The following is a 14,007-nucleotide window of genomic DNA, read 5'->3' as shown; positions in this document are numbered from 1 at the left end:
TTAAAAAAGAATGAACAAAAAGTCAGTCCATTTGCACCAGCGATAGAAAACATCTCTTAAACAGGATTATTCAAAACCAGCACTACTGAATATATTTGTCTTATTTAAACAGAGTATCACTTAATGAAATTAATTCAGAAAAATACAAGTGTAATTAAAAATGTAGCACCTTACACAGTGTTGCAGGAAAGTGTATGAACCCCTTGTGCTATAATAGATTTCCTTAGGTTTACCACAAAATAATTAGAACCGGTCTCTCTCATCGGAATATAACAGGAGTGTTAATTACTAATTCCATATGTCGGTTTACAGGAAATCTTTATGTAGTAGAAAAACATAAGTGAAATGGGATTGGTGCATGTACAAAAATAAGTGAACCCCAAGTTGCACTGACTAAACCAAGTAGTTATTAAGAATTAGGTGGATAAATTACTGGGAACTAAATTAACCAATCAAAGCAGATACCTTACAGAGTTTGGGTGGGACTCTCAAAAAATACAGCTAAGAAACCTTGTCAGTTTGGTGTAATCCACATAGGTGAATGCAAGCAGACCTAGCCAAGAGGAAAAGAGATCTCACAGGACATCAGGAAGAGGGCAGCGAGAGCACATCAGTCTAGAAATGGTTATAAAGTCATCTCAAAAAGATCTGAGCTCCATCAGTCCACTGTGAGGGAAATAATTTGCTAATTGAGAACATTTTACTTGGCAGCAACCCATCTAGAAGTAGATGCTCTTCCAAAATATCCTTCTGATAGCACAAATTGTGCAATTGTCAAAGCAATGGGGTTGGCTTGAAGGATTCCCCTCTGAATTGTGTTGGGGTCTTGCCCCATGAACCCCTGATCGTGTACCAATAAACAGGGGTTGGTCGATGTGAAATCCTAATCGCATTGAAGCCAGTAGTTATGTTTCGTTAAGTCTACAGAAAGGATGTTTATCTGTGTATACACTATCTAGTGTTGACAGGGTGGGTCTTCTCGCAGTACAGATTATGTTTACTTCTGGAATTGAAAATCCAGAGTGGCTGGTATCAAACCTTTATAAAATATGTATTTTTCTGTACTTTTTCAAGTACTGGTATATCACACAACGTCTAATATAGATATATATGTACTATATTCATTAAGAGTTCAGGCACATGTGATTTCACTGTAATATCTAAAATAATGACCACTTTGAAGAGCTCACAAACTTTCAAACATGACTTTAAAAAAAAAAACAACAATGTGATTTCAAAAATATTGTTTTATATATACTTTATATATTTATATATACAAAATATACTTTTTTGACTGATATTATAACCACCAATATTTTTTCCTGAGGTTTTATGTTTGAGGGGATTCTGGCATAGATTCAAATGTTTTTTACAATAGCTACTTTTCTTAGCACCAGTGACAATGGCCATTCAAGTATGATTCAACTGAGCTGGATGGTTAATATTAATCAGGATTATTTATACTGTAAATATCTTGAAGCACAAATATGTGTTTAACATACTAAAATCTTAAAATACTGATTAATGCTGTATTAGATATGCTGTAATAGTTTTTCCCATTAAATACACTAAGAACAGGAAAGAGTTCCAATTTATTCAGTATCACACAGTGTCTTCTATATTTAAAGCAATCACCAAGAAATATCAAATGTTGAACGTAATACACTTAAGAGTAAAAGTCAGTACAGTAATATCATTTGGATAGTACTTTAAAGGAAAAAGTAGAATTGTATTTTAAATAACAGTGAAGGAATCACAATTCAGCAAAATAACAAAAAGCACTGATTGTCTGCATTAAACAGTATTTCAGAAAGGAAGAAGCATCACAAAGACTTCCCTAGTAACACTGCACTACTACTTCTAGATGTCCGTTATCCAACTAAAGCGTGGACAGCACATAACAAATACAAAAATAATAATCAGTCAAGTTTTTATTTAATGCTTGCAGGGGCAAAATGTAGTAGGATTAAACTGTGGAAACAGCTCACGTGAAAGAAGGAGAAAATTAAAAGTAAACTTTGCAAAGGATAACTTTCATTTTCAGGTCAATTAATTTTTTCTTGTGTAGCACACTTCACTAAGAACAAGCTCAGAGTGCCTTCATTACTAATATAGTGGGTAATACCACTTTACAGCAATATAATCAGGTTATTATAATAGCTGACAAAAAGGAAATGCAAAGTTGATGGAAACACCACATTGGAGTTGGTATAGATCACACATAATGTGCTTGCCATTCCTATGTATAGTGCAGCCTGTTCAGCCTATATACATCGGACTTCCAATACAACTCGGAGTCCTGCCACATGAAAAAGTTTGCTGATGACACTGCTATTGTGGGCTGCATCAGGAGTGGGCAGCAGGAGGAGTATAGGAACCTAATCAAGGACTTTGTTAAATGGTGCGACTCAAACCACCTACAACTGAACACCAGCAAAACCAAGGAGCTGGTGGTGGATTTTAGGAGGACCAGGCCCCTCATGGACCCCGTGATCATCAGAGGTGACCAAGTGCAGGGGGTGCAGACCTACAAATACCTGGGAGTGCAGCTGGATGATAAATTGGACAGGACTGCCAATACTGATGCTCTGTTCAAGAGAGGACATAGCCGACTATACTTCCTTAGAAGGCTGGTGTCCAACATCTGCAATAAGATGCTGCAGATGTGCTATCAGACGGTTGTGGCGAGCGCCCTCTTCTACGCGGTGGTGTGCTGGGGAGTCAGCATAAAGAAGAGGGATGCCTCACGCCTGGACAAACTGGTGAGGAAGGCAGGCTCTATTGTAGGCATAGAGCTGGACAGCTTGACATCCGTGGTAGAGCGACGGGCGCTGAGCAGGCTCCTGTCAATCATGGAGAATCCACTGCATCCACTGAACAGTATCATCTCCAGACAGAGGAGCAGCTTCAGCAACAGACTGCTGTCACTGTCCTGCTCCACTGACAGACTGAGGAGATCGTTCCTCCCCCACACTATGTGATGCTTCAATTCCACCCGGGATGTAAACGTTAACATTATACAAAATTACTGTCTGTTATACCTGCATTTTTATCACTCTTTAATTTAATATTGTTTTTATCAGTATGCTGCTGCTGGAGTATGTGAATTTCCCCTTGGGATTAATAAAGTATCTATCTATCTCTAGTAGAAACAGCCAATGAAATTTCAGTACAGCAAGCTCAGTTCACTGGAAGGATAGTAAAGTCCTCTTCCTCTACCATTCCTAACAAAATGTATTTATTAACTGAAGATAGTTCTGTGGTTTAAATAAAAATGAAAGAATCAAACTAGAAGAAATTCAAGCCAACTAAAAATGTAAATTACAACTTTTTTTTTCATTTAGCTATGTGTGGGCTAGAACTGATGGAGCCACACATGGAGAACTACAAGCGTTTTGCTTTTGCATGGGTGTATACTATATTTAAGCAAGTGATGTTCATTTTGTGATGTGAAGGGCAAGTTTCTTCTTTAGGCAAAGCTGGTTTTCAAAATCTGAAATGTTGTTTAACTAGAGTAAAGGTAAGGTATTGATCTTTTTGCTGAGGGAACAGTAAAGGCTTTGAATCACATTTCACATCTGTTCTGGAAACCTGGTACTTGCAAGGAATAACATGCAACTCACTATTATTAAAAAAAGATAAACAACAAACTATACATAAAACTTTTTTCTTTATTCTTTTTAAAATTGGAAAATATTATCAGATACTTATCAATAACAAGAATGAATATCTCTCTATTATAAAAAAAATCCTGGAAAGAAAAAGCAGGATGACGATATGTGATCAAGTTCTCAGAAGACACTTAAAAGACCCACGAGACACAAACAATATCAAATAACACTCAGTCGTGTAAAGGCACGTAGCACATACAGATCCTGTGCTCTCAGCACATATAAAGTGTATAAGGATAAGGCGTTCTAGATGAAACGTCAACGAATAAGCAAAGAAGAAAGAGCAGCGTGGAGAAATGAGACCCAAATGCGTTGGAGAGAAAAAAAGGCAGATAAGAGATTATGAAAGCAGTGGAATTCGAAAGGCTCAAACAAACGATGGCGCGATACACATGCAGAGAAAGGTAAAGAATATGAAAGCATCCCAGCCAAGTTGAAGCCATTTTTGTTTTAAGTGACTGTTAGGTCCGATTGAGGGAGGGCGGAGTACAGCATGGAAGACTAATTGCAGCATGACAGCAGCAGAAAGGCAACAAGGGCACCTCCTTAGCATGTGTTCAACCGCCCACCCCCCCTCCCTGACAACGTGAGCAGCATTATACATCCTGTGAGAAAGAGATTTAACCACGCACGGGGCTAGAAATAAAGGACAAGTATTGTTTTTACAACGTCACGCGAGACAAGGCAGTGAGACATCATTTAAAACAAGTCCATGGACATCTAACCTAGCAGTTGTTAGATTACTGTTGGCAGACACACTTCATGTGCTCCCAGCTCTTAAAACATCGACAAGCAAAACATGCAGCTCGCCAGCAGCAAAAAGCCTGTAGATCAGAATGCTTCTCCTTAGCGTGCGTTCAGCCAAACTAACACTAACCCTCGACCCCCCCCCCACCCCCCCTTCACAACGCGAGCGACAGAGATGCGATGTGGCAAAAGGACAGCTGCTGTACAGGCTTTGAAATGATCGGGCAGCGAGACAAGCAGAACAGGCAGCTCGCCAGCAGCAGAAAGACAGCAGATTATCCAACGGCATCTCCTTAGCGTGCGTTCAGCTGCACCCCCTTCACAACGCGAGCAGCGTTATACATTCTGCGAGAAAGAGATGTAACCACGCCCAGAGCCAGAAATAAAGTATTGGTTTTAAAAAATGTTTTAAAATAAAAGTGAAAATAATGCATACAGTATGTAACCATTCCCATGAAACTAACAATCTCTTTAAATTGTATATCCGCTAAACCAAACCTGGGGGTGGGCGAGCGAAGCGAGGAGGGGGCGGAGCTCCCTAATAAAATAAATAACCAAAGTGTGCTACACATAAATATAAGTAGTTCAAAACAGATGCAAAATTGTAACATATATATAACCTAGTTTATGCAAAACAAAATCCAGTATACTTCATCTAGCCATCCATTTTTGGATACATACCAAATGTTTACCTGGAAGGATAGAAGAAGCCCTACATATAGCTGAAAGACAACCCACATACAAACATTTATGCTAGCTTAAGTGTAAATAGATGGTAACCTAAAAGCATGCATTTGTGGTATAAAAAAAGTAAAAAAAAAAAAAAGAGGAGCCCTTCATGAAGTCTACAGGACCACAAAATCCATCATGAAGGCAACAACTCAGACGGAAATCAAATTGAAGTCTTAGCACTATCACTAACATTAACCTACATAATTCACTATTTTAAATAACATCAAAATAAAAAAGACGCAATATAAGCACTTTGACTTACCTAGACAACGACCCTATAAATGACAGAACACTAAAGCAGTCTGGTAACAATGATACAAACTAGCAACTGAGATAATATTAACAAAGAAAGAGTGGCATCATGGAGAGGCATCAGGAACTGTTCCATATTCTGTTTCTCTGAAGTTGTGATACAGCTACATTAATTTTTATACAATGTATGGACCAGACTCAACTGTCAGGGAAAAGTATGGAAGGGGTATGTACAGTATTTCAGGTTAAACTATGAGTGATATCCAGATGTAAAACTGAGTTTACAAAAATACTCACCTAATCTGGATTAGCAATAGATAATGTGCTGCACATTTTATGTTACGAAAGAGTTCTGCAACATCTTTCTGAATGCTGTCCACATTCCACCACATACTAAAAATGTCAATGTGTTTATTAAACCCTGCAACATTTAACCAATTATTTACCATTGCAAGGGGCTTTCAATGAAATCCATTTAAGTAATATACACCATCAATTTTGTGATCATGTCTTCTCCTCCTGTAGGGATGACAAAACTCCAATCAAAGATGTACTTATATGATAGAATACATAACTTTGGCTCAACAGTTCTTTCCTTTAGGTACAGTTATTATTTTATGGTCCAATTCAATTAATTACAAGTTGAAAGTTATATACCAGGTTTAACTGAAAATGATAACTTCAGTGATTTCTTATCATTTGATTTCAAACAACATGATTAGAAAATAATGCAATTATTCACACTTTGACATTTAGGGCCAAGAAACAAGGGATCTCTTCCAGGCCTGGGGCCTCATGTATTAACGGTGTGTATGCACAGAAATGTTGCGTATGAACGTTTCCACGCTCAAATTGCAATGTATAAAACCTAATATAATGGTCTAGGGAATAGCCATAGTATTCCAAATGCCATAACTGCTTTAGCATTGTTACTCTCACTGCATCTTGTTCTTCTTTCAGCTGCTCCCGTTAAGGGTTGCCACAGCGGATCATCTTTTTCCACATTACTGTCACTGCACCACTCAGAGTATTTATATCACTGTATCTGAGTGGGGAATCACAGCAGCAGCTAATTGGAAAGAGAATTATCAGTATACAGCATGAAGCTGACACTGCCTTAGCCATGGCAAAACGTTTCAGAGACTTTCCTGTACGGACTTCGCGGTTTAGAAAAAGTTTCATCCCAAGAACTATAAACGCACTCAATCAGTCCATCAAATGCTCCTTGTAGAACTGTTTACTTATAAGTACAATTACCTCACTGTAAACTTGCACTACAGTTATAGTATTGCACAACCTGTGCCACTTTATAAAGCGCGTATTTACATATGATTACGATATCATTAAGATGAAATGCAGCAAAATATGTTGATTATATTATACAGATAAAACTTTAACTTCATTTAAATAATCTGCATTGTTAATAATTAAACATGTGAGGACACGGTGCCACAGCGCTAGCTAGTTCACGGATAGCTCCTGCCTTGCACTGTATTCATACTGGTGCTGACGCAACACTGGAAGGATAGACAGAATAATTAAACATGTACTACGAAGATATTTCAATGTTCCTTAAAAGTTTTGAAGAATCGGCATTCTAAGCTTACAAATGGCGTCACGTCTATTACAGAGCTGATTGTGTGGCGATTGGGTATTTGGAGAAAGAAAAGTAAGGACAGAAATTGGAGGTTAGTACGTTTGAAAGAGACAGTATTTCTGTAATAAATTATTTCATCGAAGGTTGCGCATGGCGCAGCAAGCCTCTTGCATGAGACGTGAACAAGCACTGCGCCACCGTGTTCCCATGTTTAATAACATGCTTTCATTCCTATCATCATGAAAAAGATATCACGTATACATCTCAGTACAGTATTTTAATTATTCAGAGAGCTGTAATATCACGAATGTAATGGATTCTGTGTCCTGTTGGAGAAAGAGAAAGCCCGCTTAAGAAGTAGGTAGTGATTCACACACAGAGCACATAGAAGATCAAATACAGAACAAAGCATTTAACGTGTACTTTAGTTACAATGGGATTTGAGAAACTAGTAAATTAAACGATTTTAAGATGAAGTTTATGATGTTCTACTTTAATGGCAAAATAAACTACATGATTAAAGTGGAAATTTCGAGATTAAAGTTGACATTTCATGATTTTGTCCCACTGTGTGCCTATTTTTTTTTTGTCTGTACCCTAATAAGCTTTCATATGACACTCAGACGGTGGGCTACGACTCGCCTTTTCACGCCGACTTTGATATGTGATTTCTTTTTTATTTTGGGCACTGTGCGACTTTGAACTTGAGCTTTCAAATTTCTCCGACACTCTGTCACTCAATCAACTTTCTTTTGTTGATTATACCACTGTTTAAACCAACAAATAGTACGTTTTTCCTTTGCCTCCACTTGATATTCGCTGAAATTCTTATATTTTCCCCCGTGCTTTTCCCATTGTCTTTTCACAGAAGGCTATTTATATTGATTTGCATATTCAAAGAGGCGTAATTCTGGGAGGAGTTGGGGCGGGACAGAAGGCGCGTGCACTTGCGTTACTTTTCACGCTGATTGGGATTTATGTAGCGGAAGAATGTGGAAGTTTGCGTATGTACAAATCCCTGCATCTGGATTTTTCTGTGCGTACGCACATTCCCGCTTTTGTGCTTACACCATGTTATAGTGGGAATTCTACGCACGGCGTTATACATGAGGCCCCTGGTCTTTGTGCAAAGTTTATATTTTCTTGGTGGGTCTTTGCACATTTCCTCTAGGGACTCCTGATATCCCAAAGATGAGTAATGAAGCTAAATGTGTTCATTGTATCTGATTGACTGTGTGTATGTGTGTTTTAATATAACCTGCAATGGACCGGTATTTCATTCTGCTTAATTTTTTACTACTGCCCAATACTGTTGACATAAGTACCACATTTAAGGGGCTCTGTATTAGACCAAGGTTAGGAACCATTGTATAATTCCAAGATGGAAAATAAAAAACATTATTAATTAAAAAAAAACCTCAAAGGAGGTACTGCAGCATCTAACACAACCATATGTAGAGTTTGCCTGTTCTCCCCATGTCTCTATGGATTTTCCTTATGATTTCATGACACAGGCACAAAGAAATGCATTTTAGGTGAACTGCCAATTCCAAATGGGCTCTAGGTTACTGGGCTCTGTGATGGCCTTGTGTCCCACTCTGTTTTCCTGGCTCCCCACAGCCACAATATGTAATTTTTCATGAAAACATAAGATTAAAAAAAATGTTCTCATCCACTATTACAATCTACTTGAAGTGACATATACAACAAAAAAATTCTGGGTCTGTTATTCCTTTCAAAATTGATGGTGCATGTGCCAGTGCTGAGATATCTATACAAGTAACACTGCATATTATTTCTGAGTAACATCTTAATTGTGCGATATTTAAAAACAGAGTGATGTGCTCTAATTTGTTCTATGAGCTGAATGAAAACTGATCTTCACTAATGTGACAATTTAGACTCTTAAGACTTAGAAGAAAAAATGACAGAACTTACAACAACATTTATTTATATGGCACATTTTCATACAAAAAGTAGCTCAAAGTGCTTTACATAATGAAGAAAAGAAAAATAAAAGACAAAATAAGAAATTAAAATAAGACAACATTAGTTGACATAGAAAAGGAGTACGGTCCGATGGCCAGGGTGGACAGAAAAAACAAAAAAAAAACTCCAGACGGCTGGAGAAAAAAATAAAATCTGCAGGGCTTACAAACCAGATGCAACCCACTCTGGTATATCGCCAAAGAAAATCAAGACTGAATAAATGTCAACCACTGTTTTTATTGAAAAATATAGTTGCAAACATTTATTTACAGCAAAATTAACTTCACGTTAGGAAAAAAAAAAAAAATTCAGAAACCAAAAGTTGTACACCTATCCCAAAATTGATTGTGCTGAACAGCAATAGAAAGACCATAAAACATTTACACAAACCAAACTGTAACACAGCTGTCAATGCTTCACTTTCAGCTTTGTGCAAATAATTTCCAAATTAATTATTTGTGGTCCCAAAAAAAAAAGTCATTGTGAATTCTACTCAGGCAAGTACAAAACCAAATACTGCCTTGATCTGGCAATGAAAATAAAAAATTAACAAGCCAACTGGAAAGATAAGCACCTACTAAACGTAAATAGTAACTGGAATGAAAATGCCGCTGTCAAAGCCCAGACATTAATGCTCATACTAACTTATCAGAGGTCAGCATGTTGTTGGAAATCTTATCTAGCAGGACTTTGTTTAATTAATTAAGCAAGAATACTGAAAATGGTTATCTAGAACTCAGAAAACATGTCTTCCTCGACTATTTTTCTTAATTAGTATTTCTGCTTTACTGTTTTCTCATTTCCCGTTCTGTGTTCTAATGTGTACAGTACTTTGCACTCGGTTTTATTAATTTGAACTTGCTAAATGACATGTTTCATGTCGTTTAGTAAAATGTAATGTCTGTCTGTAATGGGCTGCTCATTATGAACGAAACACGCAATAAAATAGGACGACCGACCTTCCATCAACTCCATAAATGACAAAGCTTTACCACGCAAAATTACTAAAAGAGTTCAAGCGCTATCAAAACAGGCTGTGATAATGACAGCATCGCGTAAAAAACGTCCGCACCTCCCACCAGCCTCCTAATAGCAAACAGTAACATGCAACACTGAGAAAGACAACCCTGCGCCAATCGTTAATACTAAGCTCCTCTGCAGATTGCCGCCACGATTCTCAAATGAAAATTACCGGACTAGCATCCTGCAACAATAATCGGGCCAGTTGACATTTGCTGTATGCCAACTGTGTAATGTGAACGTTCCATTGTATCCAATTATTTCAGCACTTGATCCAGCAATAAGCCATAAATATGCCAGGTGTAAAAGTAAACGTTTACACGCAAGAAACTCCGTTTGGCGGGCTAAGAAACGCTGCCACACTTGGCACTGTCGCTTGTGCACCCGTGTCACACTCAAATCAACACGTCGATAACGGCCCCATCTACATCTTGTAGCCGCCAGAATTAATGCAGTCCTGCTTATCACAGTGTTTAAGTACTGATGCAGCGGCCGCGGAAAAACAACAAAAATAATAATAAATAAAAATTAAACAAGACAATAAACACCTTTTACGCACGGTCTGTCAATAACCCCGGGCAAGCGAAAACCGGCTGCTGAACTTAGAGCTATAAACGCGATCCTGCGTTTTCAAAGTCCTACTGCGGTTCACCGTGCGCTTCACCGTAAAGCCAGCACAGATCTCTACCTTTCATCTCATTCTGCTAAACCGGCCTCCCAGGGCCTACTGAGGCCTATCACAGCACCGACTTCCCAGTACTCTAACCACCCCAGAGCGCAATTCTTTGCATTAACTTATATTAGGGCAACTGGTGAAAAATAAACCTGTAAACATCCCCATTTCCCGCAGAACAGCGGGATCACACCTCTTCCCTCTCCAACTACCCGCCCGCTGCCGGGTTTGTTGCTGCGGCTGCGCCAGGGCTGAAATAGCTGGAGATTGCGCGGTAGGGCACTAACCTCAGAGCGGCTGCGCTACAGCGGGCCTGCGCCGTGCAATCCGAAGCCTGGAATCCAAGCGCTAATGGAGGACAAAGAGCAAGCGAGCCCGACACCAACCAGGCGGCGGCGGCCGCGCGTCGAGAGAACAGGCGCGACGTCGTCAGCGTCAAGCGTCACAACAGGAACGCCATCTTGAGAAGGGCAAGATGCGCTACTTGCTCTCTCGCTCTAGCAGCGTCAGCAGTAGCACTATCTTCATTTCATTTAAAGAGTCGCCGACACCCACTAATAGCAAAGTAAGAGCTAATTAGAAGAAAACGTTTGTGCCAAGTGGACCAGTAATAAGCGATAGTTTCGTGCAGAAAATAACAAGCACGGATGGTTATTTTGTATATCTGAGCGGTAAAACGATAGTTCCTTATAAATTCAAATTAGCTTAAGCCTATGTCAGGGTGTTCATAAGAAATGTAATTTTTTTACTTTACACGTGGTTAAAGTGCATAATAAACAAGAATATTGCGTCAGATTTCGGAAATCTTAAAATTTGTGGTTCAGTTTAAATGTTTCAAGGAATGAAGGTCAGATGATAGTGGATATTGCAAAAAGGATGGACATGGCAGTGGTCAATGGAATTGTGTAGATGCAGGGAGTAGAGTTGACGAAGGTGGACGAGTTTAAATATTTGGGATCAACGGTACAGAGTAATGGGGATTGTGGAAGAGAGGTGAAAAAGAGAGTGCAGGTAGGGCGGAATGGGTGGAGAAGAGTGTCAGGAGTGATTTGTGACAGACGGGTATCTGCAAAAGTGAAAGGGAAGGTCTACAGGACGGTAGTGAGACCAGCTATGTTATATAGGCAGGAGACGGTGGCACTGACCAGAAAGCAGGAGACAGAGCTGGAGGTGGCAGAGTTAAAGATGCTAAGGTTTTCATAGGGCATGACAAAGATGGACAGAATTAGAAACAAGTTCTTCTTCTTCTTTTGGCTTCTCCCGTTCGTCTTCTTCTTTTGGCTTCTCCCGTTAGGGGTTGCCACAGCGGATCATTTTATTCCATATCTTTCTGTCCTCTGCATCTTGTTCTGTTACACCCATCACCTGCATGTCCTCTCTCACTACATCCATAAACCTTCGCTTACGCCGTCCTCTTTTTCTCTTGCCTGGCAGCTCTATCCTTAGCATCCTTCTCTCAATATACCCAGCATCTCTCCTCTGCACACGTCCAAACCAACACAATCTTGCCTCTCTGACTTTGTCTCCCAACCGTCCAACTTGAGCTGACCCTCTAATGTACTCATTTCTAATCCTATCCATCCTCGTCACACCCAGTACAAATCTTAGTATCTTTAACTCTGCCACCTCCAGCTCTGTCTCCTGCTTTCTTGTCAGTGCCACCGTCTCCAACCCATATAACATAGCTGGTCTCACTACTGTCCTGTAGACCTTCCCTTTCACTCTTGCCGATACCTGTCTGTCACAAATTACTCCTGACACTCTTCTCCACCAATCCCACCCAGCCTGCACTCTCTTTTTCACCTCTCTTCCACACTCCCCATTACTCTGTACTGTTGATACCAAGTATTTAAACTCATCCACCTTCGCCAACTCTACTCCCTGCATCCTCACCATTCCACTGACCTCCCTCTCATTTACACACATGTATTCTGTCTTGTTCCTACTGACCTTAATTCCTCTCCTCTCTAGAGCATATCTCCACCTCTCCAGGGTCTCCTCAACCTGCTCCCTACTATCGCTACAGATCACAATGTCATCAGCAAACATCATAGTCCATGGAGACTCCTGTCTAATCTCATCTGTCAACCTGTCCATCACCATTGCAAATAAGAAAGTGCTCAGAGCCGATCCCTGATGTAATCCCACTTCCAACTTGAATGCATCTGTCACTCCTACCGCAGACCTCACCACTGTCGCCCTTCCCTTGTACGTATCCTATACAACCCTTATGTACTTCTCTGCCACTCCTGACTTCCTCATGCAATACCACAGCTCCTCTCGAAGCACCCTGTCATATGCTTTCTCCAGGTCCACAAAGAAACAATGCAACTCCTTCTGGCCTTGTCTTTACTTCTCCATCAACATCCTCAGAGCAAACATTGCATCTGTGGTGCTCTTTCTTGGCATGAAACCATACTGCTGCTCACTAATCATCACCTCACTTCTTAACCTAGCTTCCACTACTCTTTCCCATAGCTTCATGCTGTGGCTCATCAATTTTATTCCCCTGTAGTTACTGCAGTCCTGCACATCCCCCTTTTTCTTAAATATTGGCACCAGTACACTTCTTCTCCACTCCTCAGACATCCTCTCACTTTCCAAGATTCCATTAAACAATCTGGTTAAAAACTCCACTGCCATCTCTCCTAGACATCTCCATGCTTCCATAGGAATGTCATCTGGACCAACGGTCTTTCCATTTTTCATTCTCTTCATAGCTGTACTTACTTCCTCCTTGCTAATCCGCTGCACTTCCTGATTCACTATCTCCACATCATCCAACCTCTCTCTCATTCTCTTCATTCATCAGCCTCTCAAAGTATTCATTCCGTCTGCTCAACACACTCTCCTCGCTTGTGAGTACGTTTCCATCTTTATCCTTTATCCCCCTAACCTGCTACACATCTTTCCCAGCTCAGTCCCTCTGTCTAGCCAATCGGTACACGTCCTTTTCTCCCTCCTTAGTGTCCAACCTCTCATACAACTCATCATATGCCTTTTCCTTAGCCTTCGCCACCTCTCTCTTCACCTTGCGCCTTATCTCCTTGCCTTATCCTTGTCTTATCTACTCTTGTCTACTTTCTGTATCTCTCTGACTATCCCACTTCTTCTTTGCCATCCTCTTCCTCTGTATACTCTCCTGTATTTTCTCATTCCACCACCAGGTTTCCTTTTCTCCGTTCTCTTTCCAGATGTTACGCCAAGCACCCTTCTTGCTGTCACCCTTACTACATCTGCTGTAGTTTCCCAGCTGTCTGGTAACTCTTCACTGCCACCCAGTGCCTGTTTCACCTCCTCCCTAAACTCAACCTTGCAGTTTTCCT

At 40.0% G+C, this 14,007-nt stretch overlaps 1 protein-coding gene across 2 annotated transcripts in view; it reads right to left on the bottom strand.

Annotated features, from left to right (window-relative positions):
- Positions 1-11,162, bottom strand: part of nrf1 (nuclear respiratory factor 1) — a 138,176-nt gene extending 127,014 nt beyond the window's left edge. Inside the window, exon 1 of one of the 2 annotated variants that reach the window (XM_051923792.1) lies at positions 10,969-11,162. The gene's annotated coding sequence lies outside the window, so the exon portion shown is untranslated. The remainder of the gene's footprint in view (positions 1-10,968) is intronic. The other variant, XM_051923795.1, reaches the window with a different exon arrangement.
- Positions 11,163-14,007: the final 2,845 nt, after the last annotated feature.

The sequence above is a fragment of the Erpetoichthys calabaricus genome, chromosome 1 (assembly GCF_900747795.2).
Source record: "Erpetoichthys calabaricus chromosome 1, fErpCal1.3, whole genome shotgun sequence".
Lineage (NCBI taxonomy): Eukaryota > Metazoa > Chordata > Cladistia > Polypteriformes > Polypteridae > Erpetoichthys > Erpetoichthys calabaricus.
The sequence above is the reverse complement of the archived record's forward strand: the minus strand, read 5'-3'. Positions and strand labels throughout refer to the sequence as shown.